Source organism: Littorina saxatilis, linkage group LG8 (genome assembly GCF_037325665.1).
Source record: "Littorina saxatilis isolate snail1 linkage group LG8, US_GU_Lsax_2.0, whole genome shotgun sequence".
NCBI classification, from domain to species: Eukaryota; Metazoa; Mollusca; class Gastropoda; order Littorinimorpha; family Littorinidae; genus Littorina; species Littorina saxatilis.
The window spans coordinates 54305125-54322220 of NC_090252.1; the positions used below are offsets into that span (position 1 = coordinate 54305125).

The following is a 17096-nucleotide window of genomic DNA, read 5'->3' on the forward strand; positions in this document are numbered from 1 at the left end:
CCATGTCGCCAGACATGAACCCGATAGAACACCTCTGGGATGAATTGGACAGACGTGTGCGCAGGCGAGAAGAAGCGCCGGCAAATCACCGCGATCTATTGCAGGCACTTCAGGAGGAGTGGGACACCATCCCACAGCAAGATATCCGGCATCTGATCCAGTCCATGCCCAGAAGGTGCCGGGCAGTTGTTGCTGCTCAAGACAGTCACACCCCCTACTGACTTGACAGCCTCGGCACCCAATCGTATTGATTGACTGATTGATTTGAAGATGCAAATGAACTGTGTGTGCATTCAACTGTGTCCATACCAAATTTCAAACAAATAATCTAAATATTGGATTTTCTGTTAATTTTTTAGAAAAATAAAACAAATTTGGCAAGTAGCAACTATGCGTTTCTTTTTTTGAACAGTATATGTGCGCAGTCTTTGCTTTCGTTTACAATTATTCTCTGTAGATGTTCCAAGGACAGGTTGGAAGATTAGGCTAAGCCTAAAACCTTTATCCTTATGTAATAAAGTTCTGAGTTCTGAGTTCTGAGTTCTGAGTTCTCTCTCACTCTCTCTAAACTTCGGTCCATCCGTCCTTCTCTCTCTCTCTTTATCTCTCTATCTTATCTCTCTCTATCTCCCTTTCTCTCTCTCCCTCTCCCTTCGCTCTCTCTCTCTCTCTGTCTCTCTCTCCCTTTCTCTCTCTCTCACTCTCTCTCTCTCTCTCTCTCCCTTTCTCTATCTCTCTCTCTCTCTCTCTCTCTCTTTCTCTCTCTATCTCCCTTTCTCTCTCTCTCTCTTTCTCTCTCTATCTCCCTTTCTCTCTCTCTCTCACTCTCTCTCTCTCTCTCTTTCTCTCTCTCTCTCTCCCTTTCTCTCTCTCTCACTCTCTCTCTCCCTTTCTCTATCTCTCTCTCTCTCTCTCTCTCTCTCTCTCTCTCTCTCTCTCTCTCTCTCTCTCTCTCTAGGTCGCTGGCAGTTGGTGTTCCAAACCTCTCTCTCTCTCTCACTCTCTCTAAACTTCGGTTCATCCGTCCTTCTCTCTCTCTCTCTCTCTCTCTCTCTCCCTTTCTCTCTCTCTCTCTCTTTCTAACTCTCTCTCTCTCTCTCTCTCTCTCTATCTCTCTCTCTCTCTCTCTCTCTCTCTCTCTCTCTCTCTCTCTCTCTCTCTCTCTAGGTCGCTGGCAGTTGGTGATCCAAACATCTCTCTCTCTCTCTTTCTCTCTCTCTCTCTCTCTCTCTCTCTCTCTCTCTCTCTCTCTCTCTCTCTCTCTCTCTCTCTCTCTCTCTCTCTCTCTGTCTCTCAACTTCAGTTACAAAATCAAATGAACCTTTAATTAGTAGTCGATAGTTTAGTACTATTTGTCACTTTTTTTAGAGGTGGTTTGACTGAGTTGCCGACTTCTCCGCTTTAATTCCTTTTCAGTTTTATCTGTACACTCTTCGTTTTCACGCGATATGTGTAACACTTTTCCCGACCTCGCACATGATGAACAGCATTCATTGGAGCGATATGTTTTCACCGGGTTTTCATAAAATTGTTTTTCATGCCACGCTATTATCGATTACCTCAAAATAAACAAGTCGCGTAAGGCGAAAATACAACATTTAGTCAAGTAGCTGTCGAACTCACAGAATGAAACTGAACGCAATGCAACGCAGCAAGACCGTATACTCGTAGCATCGTCAGTCCACCGCTCACGGCAAAGGCAGTGACATTGACAAGAAGAGCGGGGTAGTAGTTGCGCTTAGAAGGATAGCACGCTTTTATGTACCTCTCTTCGTTTTAACTTTCTGAGCGTGTTTTTAATCCAAACATATCATATCTATATGTTTTTGGAATCAGGAACCGACAAGGAATAAGATGAACGTGTTTTTAAATTGATTTTGAAAATTTAATTTTGATAATAGTTTTTATGTATTTAATTTTCAGAGCTTGTTTTTAATAAAAGTTTGAGTCAACTTTTGTCCACAGAATGTTTTTAATTTTTCAAAACAATCATCCGTATCAAGGGAATCATTGTGATTGAGACAAGATTTTAGGTTGTCTGCTAGCGAAATGAAGTGTTTGTTAAAATCATTTGGAGATATTTGTGAATGAGTATTGGTTGATCCCTTCCTAGATTTATCAAGAATTTCATTCACTGCTCGCCAGATTGTAGCTGTATCCCTTTTTTCAGAAATCAGTTTATTAAAATATTCTGCCTTTGCTTGTCTCACTGTGTCTAAAACTTTATTTTTTTGCAGTTTATACTCTGTTTTCATGTTGCGCTCTTTAAAATAATCACGCATCGCCATAGCCTCGATAATGTCTGAGGTTAACCAAGGGGGGAGCTGGGGATGTTTCACTCTATGCTGACGTAGTGGTGCGTGTTTATCAATTATTGAACACAAAATATGGTGAAAAAAATTGCAAGCGCCCTCTGCGTCACTACAATTGAATACGCTATAAAATGGGGCTTGGTTAAAGGCACAGTGCAGCTCACAGCCTTCGTTTTGCGTTTTCGTTGCAGCTGAGTGCATTTACAGTTCAAAAATCCACCTATGGTAGTAAAACAAACCCAAAACTACCCAACGACGACATCTGTGAAGCTCGACAGTTTCTTGTTCACGCGAGTGCATAAATTAACCTAGTTATTACGTGGTGTACGCACAGATTCGTGACGTAAGCGTCGTCTGCTTTGATCATTGATGCCAAGATACACGATCAGATTCGCCAGTACGTTTGAGACGGACCGCCCGAAACTGACCACAAACCGACCGTGTAGCATGCGAACCGTACGTCTCACAAGCTTGATAGCACCCGTCTCGGCCCATCCGTTTGAAATACAGCAGGATCTATTCCGAACGGATCGCAAGGAACTTCCAGTTCCAGCCCCTGAGCGCACTTCAGTCGACACCCACTTTACAAATCATCAAATGGCGGTCAGTTCAGCATCAAAACTTGCCGATTCGGAACCGAAATATTTCATCAACCTGAATCTTGGCGAGGAGTTGGAATCTATGGAACCATGGAAGTAAAAACTACACAAACCAGCAACATCGGGACCTGTTCCTACTGTCCATGCAGCAGACGTGGGGTGAAATGAAAGGTAAGCGTCTGGATCTAGATTTGTTTGCATTCATGTATTGTAAGGTCTGTATCAAAGATGGTTTGTCTGTCTCTGTCTCTGCTTTCCTTGCTGTACGCTTTTGTCTTGAAGGCAAGTATGTAGATCTACATTTCTCTCCTGTTCCTGTCTCAAATCTGCCTTAGCCGAACTCAAGTTCTACGTTCAAAACATGTACAGTATCTACCTCTTGGCACATTGCCTCTTTTAGTTTTACAGTGTAAAATTATCTGACAACTTCTATCATACTGTAATCAATGTGTCATCTGTTTGGGAAAATGCTGTCAGTTTCAGAGTCTAGTGATGTGTTGATTTATACCCTACCGTAATGTATTGCGTAGTTGAAATGATAGAGAAAAACAAAACGCAGCAGCAACGATCATTTTTCATGACTGTTAGCATTCAGTCATCTTTATGCTCTTGGTTTAAATCAAATTTAGCTTAGTCACGAACACAAGGCAAATAGTGGCTGACTCAGTCACTGGGGTATTCGCATAAGAAGGCTCTCTTGCCTTGAAATTACCAAACAATAACACACACACGCACTCATTGCCAACCAAAAAAACCGCACACGCACACACACTGTGACCCCGCACATGCATACTGTGAGACACACACACGCACATACCGTCACACACACACACACACACAGCCATACGCATGCACAGAGAAAGAGGGAGAGAGATGACAAATGAAATACTAATTTTGCTTTGCTGCTTTTATTTCCTCCAGTTAATGCCATCAAGACAAACAACAATCCTTCGTAATAAGGGACTTGACAGGGACAGATGACATCTACACTCCAAAGTGAAAGTACAAGTTTTTAGTTTGCAAGAGCATTTAATTCTGCCTGTCAGTGTCATCAAGAAACAACCTTCAGCCACAAATCGGGTAAGCTTGACACCAGCCTGTATGCTGTAGCTTCAAAAACCTGTTCAATTTACAGATCTAACAATAAAAATAGATCGGTGGGAGTGGAGATTGATGTATGCTTTGGCCTTGGGTGTGTGTGTTGGGGGGGGGGGGGAGGTATGATACATATACCAGACATTTAAAATCAAGTGAGCTTACTGTACACCATGTAAACAAGGTATGTGTAAAACCTTTTCAGTCCATCATCATTCCGTCTGGAGCTGTGGTTTGAACCATGTGTTCCGTTTGTACCATTGTGACCAGGTGGGCATCGCCACCCATTAGGCATAATGCAATCACACTCACTCACTTGGTTGTGGGGAAAAAACTCATTACCAACAACCACATGCACAGTTGCATTGTGCAAGTCTGGAAGATATCTGGCAGGGGGAATGTTCAGTGTATTTTGATTTATTAGGTGTGAATGTTGAACGTTTGTATCACTGTTCCCACATCCATGTCAAACATCACACAAAGATAATGAGCGTCAATGATGGCAAGAAAAATAGCGGAATAAAAAAGCAAATAGACATATTACATAATTAATAAGAAAAGAGATGTATAGTATTCTTTTTATATAAATTTGAAATGGGCTGTGTGACTGTTTACTGTGCTTTCTTTTTTTTTCTTTATTCTATTTTTTTTAAAGATACATTCAACACAGTCTTTTGTGTTTGATGTTATTGTAATACTATATATATGAAAGTAAAAGAAGTAAAAACATGTTAAAAAAACAAAACAAACACAAATTTGATCAACTGTTCTTGAAGCTCAAAGTGTCACGGGTCGTCTCGTCTATGACACACACGCAGTTAGGAAACAGCCACAAGTCTTCTGTAATGACTTCCACTTCGGCCTGTGTGTGTGAAGCACCTGCAAAACACACACACACACACACACACACACACACACACACACACAGACAAGTTTATTTGCATGTTTACATTGTTTTTGAAATCGTTTAAACATTTTCCTCTATGTATGTTTCAGGATGACACATTTGACAACAAAGAAGATAAGTTCTCAAAGTTGATCTGGATTACCTGCACAACGACCATGAAAACAAAAAAGGGGGGCGGGGGGGGGGGGGGGGGGCACGGAGCCTCTGGGCCCTTCCCAACACGACCCTGAACAACCTTAACCAAGAACCAGTTTTGGATGACGACCCTATACATGTACTAGGCAGATCACCCGAATTTGGGCCATCGGCTGCTGATGTCAACACATCTTCACAGAAGGTTCAAGACCCAAAACGTGTGTGGCAACAAAGGACACAAATACAAAGAAAAGGTTGGAAAACCAAGAGGCTGTGTGCTGAGGAATATTAGCTCTGTGCTGCAAAAGAGATTAAAGGCACATTCCTTCTCGTGAAAACAGTTCTATCCTTGGCACAAAGCTTTAATTGACGGTGGGGTTTTGCTGACTCGTCGAAGACGACCCATTTGGAACTTCGTAAGGAATTTCACGCTGTTTATCCTTATCCTTGATGGCGTGGGTCGTGTACGATGCATACTCCGCAAAGAGGCGGCAAAACGTTTATCCCCATTCGGATTGCGTGGATCATGTACGACCCAAGCTTTTTACGTTGACTCCTTATTTGGAAGGTATGGGTCATACACGACCCACATCATCCGGACTGTGTAGTCCAACACATGATCTGGTGAAGGCTAGGAGAGTATGCCTTCAGCCCAGACGGACATAAGTACAACAACAGAACCCATCACAACATGGGCCATGAATCCAGTAAATGAACTCAAATTAGTGCACCCCCCCCCCCCCCCTTTCAAATAGAACAATCAAATCTGCATCTAAATCAGTCATTGTCAGTGTTGTTCACATATCTTGTCTAACATGGACGCTATGGCATGCTTAAGCGGTGTAGGTGTCTATCCTCTCGGCAGGCATAAAAGGCAGTTTTTGGAGCCGTTTAAGCGGGTAATGAGACCAACAAAATGATACATCTGAGTAACTCACAAACCCATTCAGCATGGGTGGGAGCCCAACATATTGCCAGGACTAAACATTTTGGAAGGCCGGGGTCTAGGGTGGCAGTGCCCCCCAGCCGAAAATGAATTTTAGCATTATACTTTATAGGGAGGGTTTAGGTGGCCTCTCCTGACTAAATCTTATAACAAACAAGTTTTTTTTAGAGATGCATAATATATTATATATTTGTAACTGACCAGCTGAAAATGAATTTTAGTAATTCAAGAGGGGCTATTAGTATTCTATTAGAGCCTCTCCCAGGTTTAAAACTGAAAACAGCTACCACAAAAATTAAAATGGGGGGGGGGGGATGTGTAAGAATGCACAAAATCAAAAACCTCTATACTTGAATTTGGTGTTTGGTTGCACCACTCTTGCTAGGGGGTCTACAAAAACAAGTTGTATACACATTTCAAGAAGGGTTTTAGAAGCATCTCCTCGCCTAAAGTTAAACAAAAACTTAAAATTGGAGATGCACAACATTTAAAAAAATCTTGTAAACTTAAAGGTATTTGGAAGTATCCAGCTGAAAATGAATTTTAGCAATGCAATAGGTGTTATTTGAGCCTCTTCTGACTCTGAAAACAGCACACAATTTTGTTTGTTTAAAAAATATTATTGGGGGGGGGGAGGGGGTAAATGAATGCATAAAATCAAAAACCTCTATACTTGAATGTGTTTAGTTGTATCACTCTTGCTAGGGGGTCTACAAAAACAAATTATACACATTTGAAGAAGAGTTTTAGAAGCATCTCCTTAAAGTTAAACAAAAACTTTAAATTGGAGCTGCAAAAAATTATTTAATTTTAAGTCTGTTTCACTTGCTAACTTTCTAAAGGGCTCAATGCATCAGAAGCTAAATACCGCTGGTTCATAGATCAGGAATGCAAGTTTTCTGTTCCACAGCACTGAAGGTTTGTGAATCCCTGCAATAGGAGAATATAAAGATGTGGGTGAGCCGAGTTTACAAATAGCAACTATGATGCCACATTCCCCTGGATGACATGACATGACATTGCTGCCCCCTGTTAGTCACTCTGACATGGTGAAAGGTGGCTGACCTGGCACAACTACATCTCACATGAACCCAGTGTAAACAACAGCTGCCAGGGATTAACACAAAAAAAGGTATAAAAAAAAAGTTGCCAAATTCTTCCTGGGAATCCGTCTCCGAGGGAAGAAATCCCACCCCTGGCATTGCCTTCAAACTTTCGGATGTTTGTGCTAACACATGTCGTAAAGTGCATACTGAGTTTCAAGTTGTTTGAGACATTTAATAGGTCTGCTGTTATTTGTTATGTCAGAAACAAATTAAATTGACGGTAGGTTTTTGCTGACTCATCAAAAAAAATGATTTGTTGAAATCTTCAAAAACAATGACAGATGCGCCACATACTCACATTTCATGTACATATTTTATCAGACATGGGTGGTATGAGGATTTCAACGCGAAAGTACTTTTTAAAAAGTTGACTCATTCCGAGCGCTGAGCGCAAATGTTGGCCTACGCCTAGCAAAGCTCACTGCCGACACACTTAACACTTTCGCGACGGGACACTGATAAATCAGTACCAGCGCTGACACGCCCATGGACGGGAAGCGCATTTTTCAGTACCAGCCATAGAGGGTACACGACTCGTGATTGCTTCCCGGTTTTTGAAGCTTGCAAATAAATTGAGTTGTTTCCCTTGATACACTTGGCGTCCCCTTCTGCCATTTGCAAATCCGCCTGATTTGTGTGCGTTTTTGAGGAAAAAAAATGAATCAAAGGCGAGCCTTGTCTCGGGAGGAGATTCTTCGGATGTTGGACCTAGAGGATCCCGTAGAGCATGATTCGGACGTATCGTTTTCGCCTCACGAAAGCGATACAAGCAGTGAAAGTGAGGAAGAAACAGTCCCGTTGTTGCTAGTACGAGTCGGCAAACTACACGTGGTTGGCGGTGATACTGCTAGACGAACATGTATCTCGGAATCGTGCAGGAGCTATGGGGGCGTGGCAGCACTGATAACAATGGATGGCTGGAGCCTTCAAATTCTTTTGGAATTGTTCATAGGTGTACAGTTGGTACTTTGTTGTGAAAATGTGACTTATATTCAATATGGATTACCTAGACATCATTTGGTGAGTGTTAGATCTACAGTTTTGTTTCATTTGAGTCAGGATGCTGTGAGTGAATGCGTGATTTGCTTGTTTTTTTCTTTGTACTGTCTCCTTATTTCTGTGTACAATGTTAACAATATTTCAGCTAATTCATAGGTTTTACACCTTGTTTGGTTATAACATTATTTATAATACTTTCTGTTAAAAAAAAACTTTTAAAAAAAGCAGTAGAAAATAAAACACACACAAAAAAACGTTAAAAAACACAAATTATCCCCCTTTCACCCCCCTTTGCTAAAACAAATCGCGTGACAAACTTATAAATAGCACGACTGAACTGGGCATCCATTTTTGAATTAGTACACAAAATTTGGTGGTGATTGGACTTAATTCAAGCTTGCTAGACAGATTTCTTTACAGTTACTGATTTTTGGGAAGTTTCTTGGTGGCAAGCTTGGGCAGGCAGGACGTAAACGCCGTGGCAGTGCTAGTCACAATAGTGTTAACTGATCAATGGCTCTTGAAAAAGCATTTTTCAAGAATTTGTGTGTGCGTTTAAACAAGTGCGCTGTAAACAGCCAATGTTAAAACTGTTTTCAATTTAAAGGTAAATTGAAGGTTTCATTTTTCTAAATGCATGCTAATTTTAATTTGTTTCTGTTCAATCGGACAGGGTACCTCTTTATTATCAAAATTCTTTCTGGTATGTCGCATAACATCAATCAATCAATCAATGAGGCTTATATCGCGCATATTCCGTGGGTACAGTTCTAGGCGCTCTGCAGTGATGCCGTGTGAGATGAAATTTTATACGGCCAGTAGATTGCAGCCATGTCGGCGCATATTTACCTTTCACGGCCTTATTCCAAGTCACACGGGTATGGTAGACAATTATTAACTGTGCCTAAGCAATTTTGCCAGGAAAGACCCTTTTGTCAATCGTGGGATCTTTAACGTGCACACCCAATGTAGTATACACGGGGGGTGGTAGGGACACCGAAGAGAGTCTGCACACAAAGTTGACTCTGTGAAATAAATTTCCGCCGAACCTGGGATCGAACTCGCGCTGACAGCGGCCAACTGAATACAAATCCAGCACGCTACCAACTGAGCTATATCCCCGCCCCTAACAGCAGAACTAATATCTCTAATGACTTGGTATTTCGTGTGTAGTTTACGACATGTGTTTGCACAAATCCCCGTATTCGTAAGTTTGAAGGCAATGCTTTGCGAGTTACTCAAATGTACCATTTTTTTGTCTCATTACCCGCTAAAACGGCTTCAAAAACTGCCTTTTATGCCTGCCGAGAGGATTCTTCTTCTTTTCTTGTCGTTCGCTGTTAGATCGTCAGTCCGGACTGCAGGGCGAAACGTGCTGTCCTCTCCAAGTCCTCTCTGGGGCCGTATAGCTTCTTTTGTAGCGCTGTCTCCTCTGGCCAGGTGGTGTCCCTCAGAGCACTGTGGTATTGACAAGCCTGCAGGATGTGCTCTGCTGTCTGATTCTTGCCACACGGACATAGGGGGGAGGGAACTAGCTTCAGCTTTGTGGCCATATGATGGTTTAGTCTGTTATGTCCAGTGCGGAGTCTGAGTAGGACGACTTGTTCTTCACGTTGGAGCAGGTGGTAGTCATCTTTCTCCGCTCTGGTTTTCCTCTTGTTTTCCTCTGCCTTTTATGCCTGCCGAGAGGATTGACGCCTACACCGCTCAGCATGCCATAGCGTCCTTGTTAGACAAGATATGTGAACAACACTGACTGATTTGGATGCAGATTTGATTGTACTGTCTAAGGACATGCTAAACATGTTTCGATTTAGTTCTGATTTTTTTAGATTTTTTGATCGCAGGAACCTTGATTTTGCGAATTTGATTTTGGGATGTGTCTGCGTTGTAGGTTCCACTGTATTGACACTACCTCATGTAAACTCAATGTATGGGAATTAATGAACTTTTCAGTGATATATTTGGTTTTACAATCAACAGCCTCATCAGAAAGATCTGACCTCAAACGCATCTGTGTAGTTTTTCTTATGACGAGTAGTGTATACTATACTCAAAAACAGAAAAGTAGAAATGTGGGGTTCTTATCTGATATGAAATAAGAAAGCATGTATTGCACAGGTTGACACCGCAAAATGCAACCCACAAAAATGCTAATTACTGATACAGCCTTCCGCCGAATTACTTCATATTTGGTTTACATCAATTTCAGCTTATGCAAGGCCTGTCCACAAAGTGGCAAATCTGTAGGTGTGATTTTTTTGCAACAGATATTTTATATTTTATATTTCTTTCTTTATTCTTATCATAATTGCATATTGCATTCAATTAAGTCAAGTGCATTCTTTAGTTTCAGTCACACTGAGACAGCAATTTTGTCATAACATCTTTTGACCATGGGATAAAGTTCTACACGAGTGAATTCTGAGAACTTTAAAAAGGCAAAATCTTTAAACCAAGTACCTTTCAGGCTCTGCGGCTGATATGTCTCATACTTCAGGAGTAGATGGATGCACCTTTAGTCCATAAGCAAATGCACCAGGTGTTGATGTTGTCATACCAGAAGTCCCAGGTATATAGGCTGACCACCATGGCTAAAAATTATTCAGGTCAATCATTTTTAGATCGTTAAGTACACTGAACCTAAAATAACACTAACAGACAGTACATGTACATAATAGATCCAAGGTACATGTATATACAAATTAGGAAAGAAGTCGTACAATGTCATTGAGAATATCACCGAGTCTGATAATGAAATTAATTCAGCATTAATTTGCTCCACCTGTACTAACTTATCATAGTTATGAAACAAGTATACAGGCAACAAGTATTGTTGTGTTTAAGGCAAGATTATATTCATAAAGTAACAAACAGCATACATATTGTATCGAGAAAACAAAGAAACTTCACAATCAACGTTTTCCCCATAAACCTGTTTTGGAATCGATCAATCTTCAATTGCACAATAAGATGGATTGCAACTGTCTTTTTTTCATCGTTTACAGATCATATAAACTATCAACTGACTGACCTATTACTTTGTTTGGCTTTTTCATAAATAATAAATAAATTGCATGCATTCCTGATTTTGTGTGTGGATGTGAGACCGTGCATGGGGATTTTTATTCTGTGTGTACTATTAACTGCTGGATATAAACATACAACTACCTGCTTATAGAAGTTAGATCAAGAGAAGAAGCACCACCTGCCTGTGTTCTGCTTGGCACAGTTGCAGTATGAACGTAGCCTCAATGCTGATTCACAAAATGTAAAACATAAATAAAATGAGCAATTAAAAAAAATGTACAATACTTTCAAAAACACAATGCATATATTATTATTATGTCCAATAAAATAATCATTTAAAAACCTCATGAAAACACAACCAACACCCACAGGGCCTAACAGACAGAGCCACAAACACCAAGGGCACACACACACACACACATGTACAGTGTACACATGCACACACAGGTACACACGCATGTATGTATGGGTGCATGGTCCGAGGGGCATTAAGCCTGACCAATACAAAAAAATGGACAAACTTTGGCAGATTTAGGCGAATACTCTTTGGACATTTGGCCGATAGGGACATGAAAGTTTCGAATAAAGTAAAAATAAATAAAGTGCCGACCCAAACGACATCCCTTCTGTGATAATACTGTTATAGACTGTGTATTTTAACACCATAATATTCCAAAGGGAGTAGAAAAAAAAGTACAGTGATACCTGCGGTGAAAGGACAAAAATGTACCTGCAATGCAGGGGGCCTGTCATAACAGGTATAATCTGGTAGAGATAATAGAAAAAGGACAATATTAGGTGTCCTTTGAAGGGAGGTGTCCTCTCATCGCAGGGGCCAACCATCACAGGTAACACCAGAATAACAAATCTCTTACAGAATCGCTGTCAATGTGATGTTGGGATCATAATCAGGATCATCTAGTCCTCCTGATCCTCTCCAGACTCAACTGTAACTTCAATTGTGAGGCTAACCAAAGAAAAACAATATCAGTTAAAATGACACAAGCTATTAGGGCTCTAAAAACAATATCAGTTAAAATGACACAAGCTATTAGGGCTCTAAAAACAATATCAGTTAAAATGACACAAGCTATTAGGGCTCTAAAAACAATATCAGTTAAAATGACACAAGCTATTAGGGCTCTAAAAACAATATCAGTTAAAATGACACAAGCTATTAGGGCTCTAAAAACAATATCAGTTAAAATGACACAAGCTATTAGGGCTCTAAAAACAATATCAGTTAAAATGACACAAGCTATTAGGGCTCTAAAAACAATATCAGTTAAAATGACACAAGCTATTAGGGCTCTAAAAACAATATCAGTTAAAATGACACAAGCTATTAGGGCTCTAAAAACAATATCAGTTAAAATGACACAAGCTATTAGGGCTCTAAAAACAATATCAGTTAAAATGACACAAGCTATTAGGGCTCTAAAAACAATATCAGTTAAAATGACACAAGCTATTAGGGCTCTAAAAACAAAAAAATAAGGTGCGTGAAGCAATATAAAACATTTAGTCAGTCGTTACCAAACTAAAAGATCAACATGACAAACCATGAGTCATTGCTGAGACTACATTTAAATAGTCTCGGGTAACCATCCCCAAAGACTGAGATGGGTCAAGCCTGCAGTCTCCGCAAAGCATGCGACCATGGCACCTGTACACCTCACTTTCGCTCGCAGTTCAATATGTGAAAAAACAGCTCCTGTCAATCTGGTACAGCACAGCAAACCATGTGGTATTCTCTATGTGTTTTAAAACTAACATGCACTCACTTGCTTTAGGTAGTACAAATTGTGTAAAGCCATGGGAAACATATGTTATCAACTCTTAGTCTTAGATCCACTACACTTTTCAATTAGTACTACCATTAGTGTAGCTGTCTTGAGCTGCTACCCATAACAATGAAATGCTGAAAGCTAATGATTGAGGGAAAACTAAGATAATTAAGTAAGATTAATGAATGGGTACATGTGTCACAAAGAGCCCCTATACCAGTTTCTGAACATTCCAATAATGACCTGAAAAATAATTACACAATGCACAATTTATTGCTTATTGGAATCTACAGAATTAACCAGTTCCTGACAGAAAACAGAAAAACTTATTTGAAGAATTTATCATTCACTCAATGAGAATGAGATAGTTTTGGCCAAGCAGGATCGACACACAGAGTTCAAGAAAATAGAAAAGGAATGTATTTGTTCTGATCAATCATAAATGAAACAAATCCCAATACCCATTTGTAACCATAAAAGGATTTTATCATACACAGAAATTTGCAGTATTCACATTAATCAACTTTATTTTATAAATATTGTTTTAATACGTATACAACAAACAGCATGTGTTTTGAACACACCCACACAATATTTATCAAAGAAAAACAACTCACTCTAGTGGGTCAATGAAAGACTGAGATAGCTCTTTCTGCTTCACAGTCCTACCAGCTCTTGATCCATGAAACTTCTTGTCGCTGAAAGCAGCATATAATGTTAACTAATCAACAGTTCTCTCCTGCAAATTCAACTACAATACCACTATACTTTAACTCTAGTCTAAGTGAAACCATTTCTCAGAATATTTGTTATTTCACGCAGCTTTCTTCATTATTTTCTGATGATCTAGACACAGATAGTGACACATATTTTCAAACATGAAAAAATACAAAATATGAATTATGTAACAAGCAAGCTCACCCTCTTCTCAGAACATCCTGGTCACCATCATCATTTCAATGCTTGTTAATCTACAACTGCCACAACGTCCTACCAAAAAAAGACATGATGTATACGTGATATACGTTAGGCGTGAGGCATGATATTCTATGGCCCAGCAGCCTGAGCTTAATTGTTATCGTTTACAAATCATAATATTATTTAGTATCAACTAACTGTTTGGCTTTTACACCAATAACAAACACACTTCCATCTTCATATATATATCTCTATAAATATAATTATGACTTTTTTTGTACTATTTATTTTATTGATAATTTAAAACATACAACTACCTGCTGAGATCAAAAGAAGTACCGCCTGCCTGTGTTCTGCTTGGCATTGTTGCTGTAGCCTCAATGCTGATTCACAAAATAAGAAAAATTAAGTAAATGTCCTATAAATAAATAATGTTCAAGACTCATGAAAAACACAAGCCACAACCACAGGGATACACAGACATGGCCACATACACACACACACACACACATTCACACAGGGACACACACACACACACACACAAGGGCACATAGAACACAGGGGCACACACACACACACACGAGGGCACATAGAACACAGGGGCGCACACACGCACACACACACACACACACACACACACACACACACACACACACACACACGAGGGCACATAGAACACAGGGGCACACACACACACACACACAGTGTAGAGCAGAAATCGCACAATGCGCCGATAGATCTATGTTTTGTAATATTTCATTTGCATAGTTCTATAAATAGTATCATAACAGACGCAAATGGCCGCAGAAAGAAACGGTTCGCTTATCCGAAATAAATCGTCAAACATCTCGTGCATACATTTTCCTTTTTACAGGTTATAAATTGGGAATCCCAACACCACAAGCAATGATGACTAAACGACACTAAACAAGACAGCAGCTTACGCAAGTTCCCAGTAATCAAAGCAAACGCCGAACGCAAAGTATCGACAGTTTGTCAGGGCAACGTACGGGCACTTTTACTGACTCACGGTGATACATTTCTGCTCCACAACAAATCCCTCCCACCCTAATTCAGTAATTCTTTGGTCAATTTACTTTTCACAAACAAGTCCAATATACACTTCCATCACATAACATAAATAGCATCCTAAACATCTCATGAAATGCATGAAAAAATACCCACTTGTTCAGTGTGACGAGCAAACTGCGGATTGGTGATGAATCCAAATTAATTCTTCACTTCGTTCCAACGCGCAAGCTCCTCACCGATATACACGCGCGATCGACGTGTCATAGTTACGTGCACGAGTGCGTTTTCGTTTCTTCTTGGTTGAATCCGGTACAGTCGGCCGGGGACCCTTGCGTTTTGTTCTTTTCTTATCACCCTGGTTCGATACGACTGAATGAGCCTCCATTTTTTCCTACAAGCTCATCAATTATGTGTGACCTAGTTTGCTTGTGACGTGTCATTCTATGTGCATGTGGTGATCATCAAGATGATGCAGATCTAAAAATAATTAAGAAATAGGCCAAGGACCGGCGGGTCCGAGTTAAAAATTAATTCGTAAAAAAATTGAAGTTCTTGACTCCTTGGATGGAAGTCAATGAAACTTGGTATTTATTCAAAGGAATAGATGCCTGAGGTATGACTAAAACCCCCAGGGGCTCCGTGCACCTGGATTTGACAAGTCCAGTATCTTTAAGGTCAAAGAAAAAGGCAGATTCATCAAAATACTTGAAATTTCTGTATTCGATTGTTGTGTGGCCTTTATGACGTGATTTTGGCAATCTAAGAGAAATCGAGCAAAAAACAGAATGATGGTCACTAAAACTGGAATGCACTACTTGCGCATTTGCAACGATATTCTTACTATCAGTGTAAATATGATCAATCAGGGTTGATGAAGTATTTGTTTCTCTTGTAGGGGTTTTAACCAGCTGATGAAGACCAAACGTTAACAGAGCAGTGGTTGAGCACCACGTTGTTTGAGGCCTGAGTAGGTTAATGTTAAAATCGCCAAGCAATACAACATTCTCGTCACGAGCCTTCACTCTGTCCATCATAGAAACAAAATCATCAATCCACCTTGACGTTTCAGCAGGGTTACGATACACATAGCCAATAAGCAAGGGAGAGGATTTGTCATGTTTTAGTTCCAACCACATACATTCAACATTTTCATCTTCAAGATCAGTTCTACGTTTGACAATCCCAGCAATGGACTGATGAACATAAACAGCGATGCCTGTTTGGCCTACTCGTGCATTGTCCCGTCGTAAAACCGAATAATTCGGAATAATAACAAAGCTGTCTGAGATACGCGAATCTAGACGCGTTTCACTTACACCGAAGAGCTGTACCAGCTCTGGTTGCTGGTTTAGCAATACACAGACATCGTGTACTTTGTTGACTAAATGATAAATATTTACATGCCCTATACGGAGAACAGTGTTTGATGTTGTTGACATTAGGACGAAGTGCAATATTGTAACAAACAGCAGTAGATAATAAAGCAAGGAAAATCCGGAAATATGAGTATCCGGAGCAGTCAAAACAACAGTTCTAGTATATCATAAACGCACAAGGATTTCTCCAAGTAAATGTCAAGATTCCCACAACACGAATTATAGTTGCTATTTAGAACAGGATGATACAGGATGAGATAGCAGCACACAAAGGTATGCAATCAAAAATAAAGAAACAAATTGTTGCTTAAAAATGAAGGGTGACCGAACAAAAGGTAAAGCAAATCCCACAACAAACAATGGGATACTAGATAATATAAGCTTAAATGCAAGATGAACAAAACGTTCACAGAAATTAAGGAGACCAGCCGCTTTCTTTGCGGATGAAAATAAGCCAATGGCTTCAGGGCACGACACATACAATGCCGTCACTATAGCGTGACCGACCTGAGGCACGTATAAGAAGCGAGCACGTCCAAGTCAGGTCACGAATTTAGCTGAAGAACACAGTTAACAAAGTTAGTTTGAAGATTCCTCAATATGATGAAGGCAGCGCGATTATGCTCACACACAATGCAGGGCTGGTACACAGTTGAAGATCTATCCTTAAAGACACAGTCCACCTTTTCTCTTCTCACGGGTTTTGCTACGAAGCAAAAACAAAAGGGGTTTTAAACGTAGGTTCACAACTCCAGTTACCATAGAACACGAACCTGTGCACAATATCACGATAGTGATAAGTTTAGACACACAGAATCGTCACGGTAACTCACTTGCCCTTTTGAGTTCAGGAA

The 17096-nt window shown here is 40.1% G+C and overlaps 1 protein-coding gene and 1 long non-coding RNA gene across 5 annotated transcripts in view; both read right to left on the reverse strand.

The window, feature by feature from the left end:
• Positions 1-17096, reverse strand: part of LOC138973851 (uncharacterized) — a 146934-nt gene that overhangs the window by 52177 nt on the left and 77661 nt on the right. The gene's annotated exons all lie outside the window — the stretch shown is intronic.
• Positions 4086-15505, reverse strand: LOC138973850 (uncharacterized). Of its 4 annotated transcripts, XR_011458188.1 has the most exons (8): positions 15020-15505; positions 14152-14217; positions 13838-13906; positions 13534-13614; positions 12005-12096; positions 11271-11356; positions 10563-10693; positions 4086-4885 (listed from the first exon to the last, which is right to left on the reverse strand). It is a non-coding gene; the product is annotated as an uncharacterized lncRNA (long non-coding RNA). The 4 variants fall into 4 exon arrangements; XR_011458186.1 differs by lacking the exon at positions 13838-13906; XR_011458187.1 differs by lacking the exon at positions 15020-15505 and having other exon boundaries at positions 14152-14365.